Source organism: Physeter macrocephalus, chromosome 5 (assembly GCF_002837175.3).
Source record: "Physeter macrocephalus isolate SW-GA chromosome 5, ASM283717v5, whole genome shotgun sequence".
Lineage (NCBI taxonomy): Eukaryota > Metazoa > Chordata > Mammalia > Artiodactyla > Physeteridae > Physeter > Physeter macrocephalus.
Genome location: NC_041218.1, coordinates 101,788,451 through 101,794,956, shown reverse-complemented (window position 1 = coordinate 101,794,956; position 6,506 = coordinate 101,788,451).

Here is a 6,506-nt window from a genome sequence, read left to right as displayed (position 1 = left end):
TAGTGGCTTCGCTCCTCGTGGCCCCGGTCCACGGCTATTCTGCATTCTCAGTCAGGGACGGGGCCTCCCTCTTTACTCGGTTCTGGGACATCCCGTTCTCACAGCAGACGGAAAAGGAGGCCCCGGAACATCAAGACGAATGAACGCCTCCAAAGGCATCCGCTTGAGTCAGTCCCGTGTCACACCTGCTCCCATCCTGTCACTCCTGGCAAGTCACAGGAGGGGAGATGCCGCCCAAGGCCGTGAAGCGCACAGCATCTGCGAGGCCGGGCACTGACCCGCACGTGGTCGTGGGCCAGGGGTCACAGTCCCCTTGCATGAGCAGGGCCAACCAACCGGGACAAGAATACAGGTTCCCACGTGGTCTTTTAGGTGCCGAGGGCAAAAACCCAACCTCAGCCAGGCTGAGAAAAGAACACAAAAGAAAGGCAGAGGTACAAAAACAGAAGCAGAGGCTCACCCCACTCCAAAGTTGTTCTGCTTCTGGAGGTCTGACCAGGAGTTCATGACCCAGCCTCCACGTTGGGCGTCTCAAGGGGGGCTTGCCTTCTCTGCACTGACCCCGTCCCCTCTCGGGCCTCCCACTGCGAGCCTGACGGCCGGCCACGGCAGCCCAGGCTGCATCTTCTCAGCATCAAGCTTCCCCCCAATGAGAATCGCTTTTCCCGGGAGTCCGGAGTCTCTTTGCTTCTTATTTTCTTGTTTTTTAATTTAATTTAATTAATTTATTTTTTATACAGCAGGTTCTTATTAGTTATCTATTTTATACATATTACTGTATGTATGTCAACCCCAATCTCCCAATACATCCCACCACGACCCCTCCCACTCCCGATTTCCCCCCTTGGTGTCCATACATTTGTTCTCTACATCTGTGTCTCTATTCCTGCCCTACAAACAGGTTCATCTGTACCATTTTTCTAGATTCCACAAATATGCGTTAATATACGATACTTGTTTTTCTCTTTCTGACTTCCTTCACTCTGGATGACCAGTCTCTAGGCTTCTTGTTGAGTCAGATCCGGGGTCGCCCTTTCTGGACCCCCCTTGGGGCCAGAGGATTGTTCTGACTGGCCAGGCCCGAGGCCGCCCTATTGGAATCAGATGAATGAGAAGAGGGGAGAATGGGTCCTGGGTACCAAGGCAGAACCCAAACCAGTCTTCTTTGTCCCGGGAGTCGGTGACTGTTTTGAGACCAGGCGGGTCACTCTTGGTGCATTTTATAGCCGATTATGTATATATTTGCATTGGCTACTAAGAAGGTCAGAGCCAATATGTTTCCTCCAAATTTATTTTGAACTGTGCAGCCCTCGTGGAGCTTGATTCCAAGTGACCACGGCCCACACGCATCAGTCATCCAAGCAGTCACTTCTGCTGTCCTTGTGAGCACCGCCCAGGCTCACCCACCACCTCGGACCCCATAAATGTACAGGTGCTTTGAAAATTAAATCAGATGATTATACATCGGAAAAGCTTTTGTTTTTTTCTTTGACTATAAGCAAATGTTATTCTCTTAAGTTAGTTCTGTACCCTTACAAAAATAAATAAAAGAAAGAAGTGTCTGCTAGGATATAGAAAATTCTTTCTTTTAGACCTCAGAAAACTCATGGGGAAATGGATACATCTTCCACAGTTTCTCCGGTCCTAATCCTGAATCTTGTCACTGGAGAACGAACACCTGAGGCCACTCGATGAAAAAGATTTGATTGTGGGGGAAGAAAGGGAAAGGAAAATAAAAAATCAAACACAGCAGTGCTGTCAGTTTAATCGAGGTTTGTGAGTACGAAGAGGAACCTCACACGGGCCCCGGAGGTCACTGCCCGAACTTCTGGAGCCGCTGAGGAAGGCTGGCAGGAGTGCCCCATCCCTCGACGGCCGTCTCTCTGAGAGACGCTGTTTGTTCACCCTTGTTTTCCCAACACCCGGGATGATCCCTGGCACACGGTGGGTGTCGGGTAAATGTTGGAATAAATGCGACTAAAGCAGCACCCACATCACCCCATCCCTGACCTCCGCTTCATTTCCCTGTCTAGTTCTTATCACCCCCTAAGATCCTGATTATGTTCCTTTGTTTGCTGTGTTTTCCCTTCAAGAAAGTAAACCCCTGCGGGTGGAGTTGGCTTTGCTTCTTACTGGTTTTCCTCCAGTTTGCACAGGGCCTGCCCACACTGGGCCTCCCAATGTCCTCTTGCATGGTCAGGAGGGGCCGCCACGGATCTGAGGGTCAGACAGTTTTGTGTTAGCTTGGCTGCCATCACAGAGCACCACAGGCCGAGGGGCTTAACTAACAGATATTTGTCTTCTCGTGGGTCTCATGGCTGGAAGTCTGAGACCAAGTGGCAGAGCTGGTTTCTCCTGAAGCTTCTTCCCTTGCAGATGGCCATCCTCTTGCTGTGTCCTCACGTGGCCTTTTTTCTGCGTGTGCTTAGGACAGGGACAGAGTAAAGGGACAACGTAGGTGATTAAATAGTTAATCCTACCAGGGGATCATAGGTAGAGAAAAAGTATGGGAGACCCTGTAAGTTAATGATCATTCAGGAAAGCAGGCTTGTTTAACAACAAACCGTGCAGACTTGCTTGGCAACAAAACCATGCAACAGAAGCACGAGACGCGGCCAAAACAATAAAACGATGGTGCAGTGAGACCTACATCCTGCCCATGGAAGTCAGCAAGTTAATGATCCTCGAGGAGGGGCTTTTTCTTCATGTACTCAGAGCAGAAATACAGGGGAAAGGTGACATTGTACTGAGACTTGAGAGGATTTACCACATTTTAGTATATGTTACTGCCTTTTTGCTCATTTCCGTAGCACCATGGCGGTCCTGGTTTGACCAGGTAGGGACAAGGAAACTTCCCTGCCCGATGTGGAGGAGGAGCTGATGATGAAAGCTTGACATCCACTCAAAAATGAGGAAGAAGGTGGTCTTCTTCCCCTCCCCACTTTTCCTTAGATTATAATAATGTAGCCCACCCAGGTTTCCGGGCGGCACCCCCTTGCCCGCCCGCTTGTATCTCTCACAAGCGTCCTATATGCTAATAAACTCTTTCCTTACCTGTTGCTCTGCCTCTCCCTGAATTCTTTCTGTGCTGAGACAGAAGAACTTATACTCTGCTCAGTCCTGAAACACGTTCTGTGGTTTCACTTCTCTGCTCTCTCTCTTCTTATAAGGACATCATTCTTACTGGGTTAGGGCCCCACCCTCATGATCTCATTGAACTTTAATTACCTCCTTAAAGGCCCCATATCCAAATACAGTCACATTGGATGTTAGGGGTTTGCCCTGTGAATTTGGTGGGGGGGACCATAATTCTGCCCATAACAGCTACCCAGCAATGGGGAGCCTGCCTGAACAGAGGGATGCAGGGCTCCGCTGACCCTCGAGGAGGTGACCAAAAGGAAGACCAGTGTCCTCCCTGGGGGAGAGAGGGGAGATTATTTCAGCAGAGCAGCCATGGGTGTTAAAGCACAAGGGATGAGTCAGGGTTGCAGGGCAGTTGGCTGAGTTGGGATGAAGCTGGAGAAACAGGAGAGCCTGGAACCCCACCTATGGAGCGTATGGGGACCCCCAGAGTGCTGTAACTAGAGAAGCAACACGGTAAGACTGATGGTTGAAGACAGTCAGTCTGATGGCCTCTGAAGTTTCTCTGGCACCTGGCCACCCATGTGCTTCTGCCAGGCAGCACCCCAGAGGGAGCTCAGAGCCAGTGCCCGGTCTTCTTGTGGCACCAGGGAGCCATCTCTTCACCAACTGTCAGCTGGGAGCGGAGGCCTTGGTTCCCTCGTAGCTTTTCAAGGAAGTTGCAAAACATTGTGAGGGCTTGTGGGAACCCGGGCCTCTCCTACCTTCCTTTTTTTGTAAACAAAGAAACTGCCAAAATGGAAACTCTCTCTCCCTTGTCCTTCCTTCAAAGGGCGATAACGTGGACTATCCATCATTTTTATTTCAGAAGGATCGACACTCCTTTCCCCATTGGCCCATGCACTTTTGTCCCCATCAGCAATTGGATCTGGCATCTACTGATGTTTATTTCAACTTCATAATTAAAGAAGAATGTTAAGTGTGCAACTCAACTCTATTCCAAATGCTGGAAAGATCTGGAACAATGTAACCCCTTGGGAAAAGCTTAGGAAAGAGAGAGAAAACCACATTTACAAATAACAAATTTGGAAATAACAGCTCATCTCAGTTTGGGACACATGCAACTTTCCTAGACTTTTTTTTTTTTTAATCGAGGATCTTCTGAAAATCAACAAAAAGAGGTCAATTGTAACAACAATTTCAGAATAACCATTAGAAACCAAACAAAGGAAAACATCTGGAGATGATGACTAAGAGGATGCGACAATCTGTATAAGGATCATTTTATAAAAGTGAGTGATGAGTAAATACCAAAATGCAACCACAGACTATCCTGGATATTCATTTGTGCCAAGTTACAGAATTTTAGCACAGTATTTTATGGGAGTATTTGGTACCCGTGTGCCCTACATCATCTCATTAAACTGCAACTACCCAGGGAGACTCTATATTCTAGCATTGCTGATCAGGAAGCTCAGGGATTCTCCCTAAATCACAGGGTCTGCAGCTTGTTTTAGAATCTGTCTCTCTTGGCTGCACAGCAGGGGCCTCCTCCAGCTATTCTGCCCTGGCCGGCCCAGCCCTACCCAGCAGGTAACATGCTGCGGGGGGAGCTTCGGGCTCCAGTGACTTGTGAAAGGGGATGCTTTGGGTCTGGGGCTGCTCCTTCCTGTGGGCTTGCTCAGAAGCAGAGTTCAGCCCCTGGCAGTGGCATCTGCCCTCTGCTCTGCCCCGGCCTGGCCTACCGGGGAGGCTATCTGTTGTGATGGGGAACATCTACATGAGATTACAGGCCTGGAGGGTGATGCATATCTCCTACAGTTGTTCCTCTCCTTGCATTTCTCTTGTACGTTCTGTTTTAGAATATTAGCTTCTCTAGGAGAGATGAGGGGTGGCAAGTTCAGCTCTTCACAGCACCGTCAAAATGCCAGGCCTCGTTCCCGTCAAGGGGAGGGCTGCGCGGATGCGTTCCCAGTTTAACAAGCATAAGAGGGATCCTGATGGGCCTGGGTCTGCTGGTGGACGCCAGTGCCCAGAACTCCCCTCTCCCTGACGTGATATGAACGGGATGGCCCTCATGTGGTCAAAAGCCCAACACCCCCGAGGCAGCTCACTCAGACCTGCTCTGCCATTTACAGCATTCTCTTGTCTTGCCTTCTTCTGTCTGCAACGTTGGAGGCCGGAATAGCTGCCGTCTCAGCTCCCCGTGCTGCTGTGGACGACCTGTGACCTCGCTCTGGGCCATAGGATGCGAGACGGAGCCCGTGGGTGGGATTCAGGAAAGCTTTCTAGTGGGGACGCCTGGTCTACCTCCGCCTATGGCCTTGCGCCCACCTGCCCCTCTCCCAGGTTGTAAGAGGGTGTGATGCCTGGAGGTGCCATGGCCACACTATGCACACGGTCATTACCGCGCCCACCGAGGAGCCTGTGACGAGAGAGAGAGAGAGAGAGAGAGAGAGAGAGAGAGAGAGAGAGAGAGAGAGAGAGGGAGAGAGAGAGAGGCGGGGGGGGGCATCGTTCTTTAATGGTGCCACTGACTTCTGGAGTTCTACAAACTCCTAACTTGTTTAAGCTTCTAGAGTTGAGATTATCTGTTATTTGCAGCATAATAAAAATCCTGAGTTTTACAGATGATAAGTTAAAAAAGGAAAGACTGAATGGGGAGCCCCAGAGAGAAAATTCATTATAAGGAGAAGTGGGTGTGACACAGCTAAAGGGTGCCGGGCCCGTTAGGGGTTGGAGCCTAGAGCTCTCTCTCCCCACCAGGCAGCACATGGGAGACAAAGGCAGGAGTCTGAGCTAACAGTGCTGCCTCCACAAACACGGAAATCATTCTGTGCCCAGGCACCTCGCTGTGGGACTTGACCCCGGGCACCTATGACACGGATGGCAGGGGGACGTCTCCCAGCACTTCTATGGGGATGGAGAGGCTGGCGCTGATGGTGGGCAGCGTCTGGCAGGAGTCTGCTCTTGGGAACAGCCTGAGATCACGGGGAGAAGGCAGCTGAGGTCAGAGCAGTTGGGGGGAGACGTGCCCTCGGCCAGAATATGAATGGTGTCCTGCTGACAACCACCTGTCACGTTAAGGCAGCCCCATTCCTCAGCTCAGGATGCCCCTACATCTTCCTCACCTTCCTGATCTCTTTCCCCGTTGGTGAGACGCTTCACCTCCCAGTTAGTTTGGAACACCCTTCCTCTGAACACTTTGCATTTAACAGGAGCCTGGGGAGATCTTTTTTAAATTGTTAATCTTTGGAAGAGTTAAGATACCCCTTTTCTGATGTAAGTAAAATGTAAATGGCTTGATTATATCCCACCTTATAGAAAAAGCACTCCCCCCACCCACCCACCCCCCGCGGAGTTGAAGGTCAGGGAAGGTAGCCCAGCATGAGCCCTGGAGGGACCGGAGTGTGAATTGTTCTGCA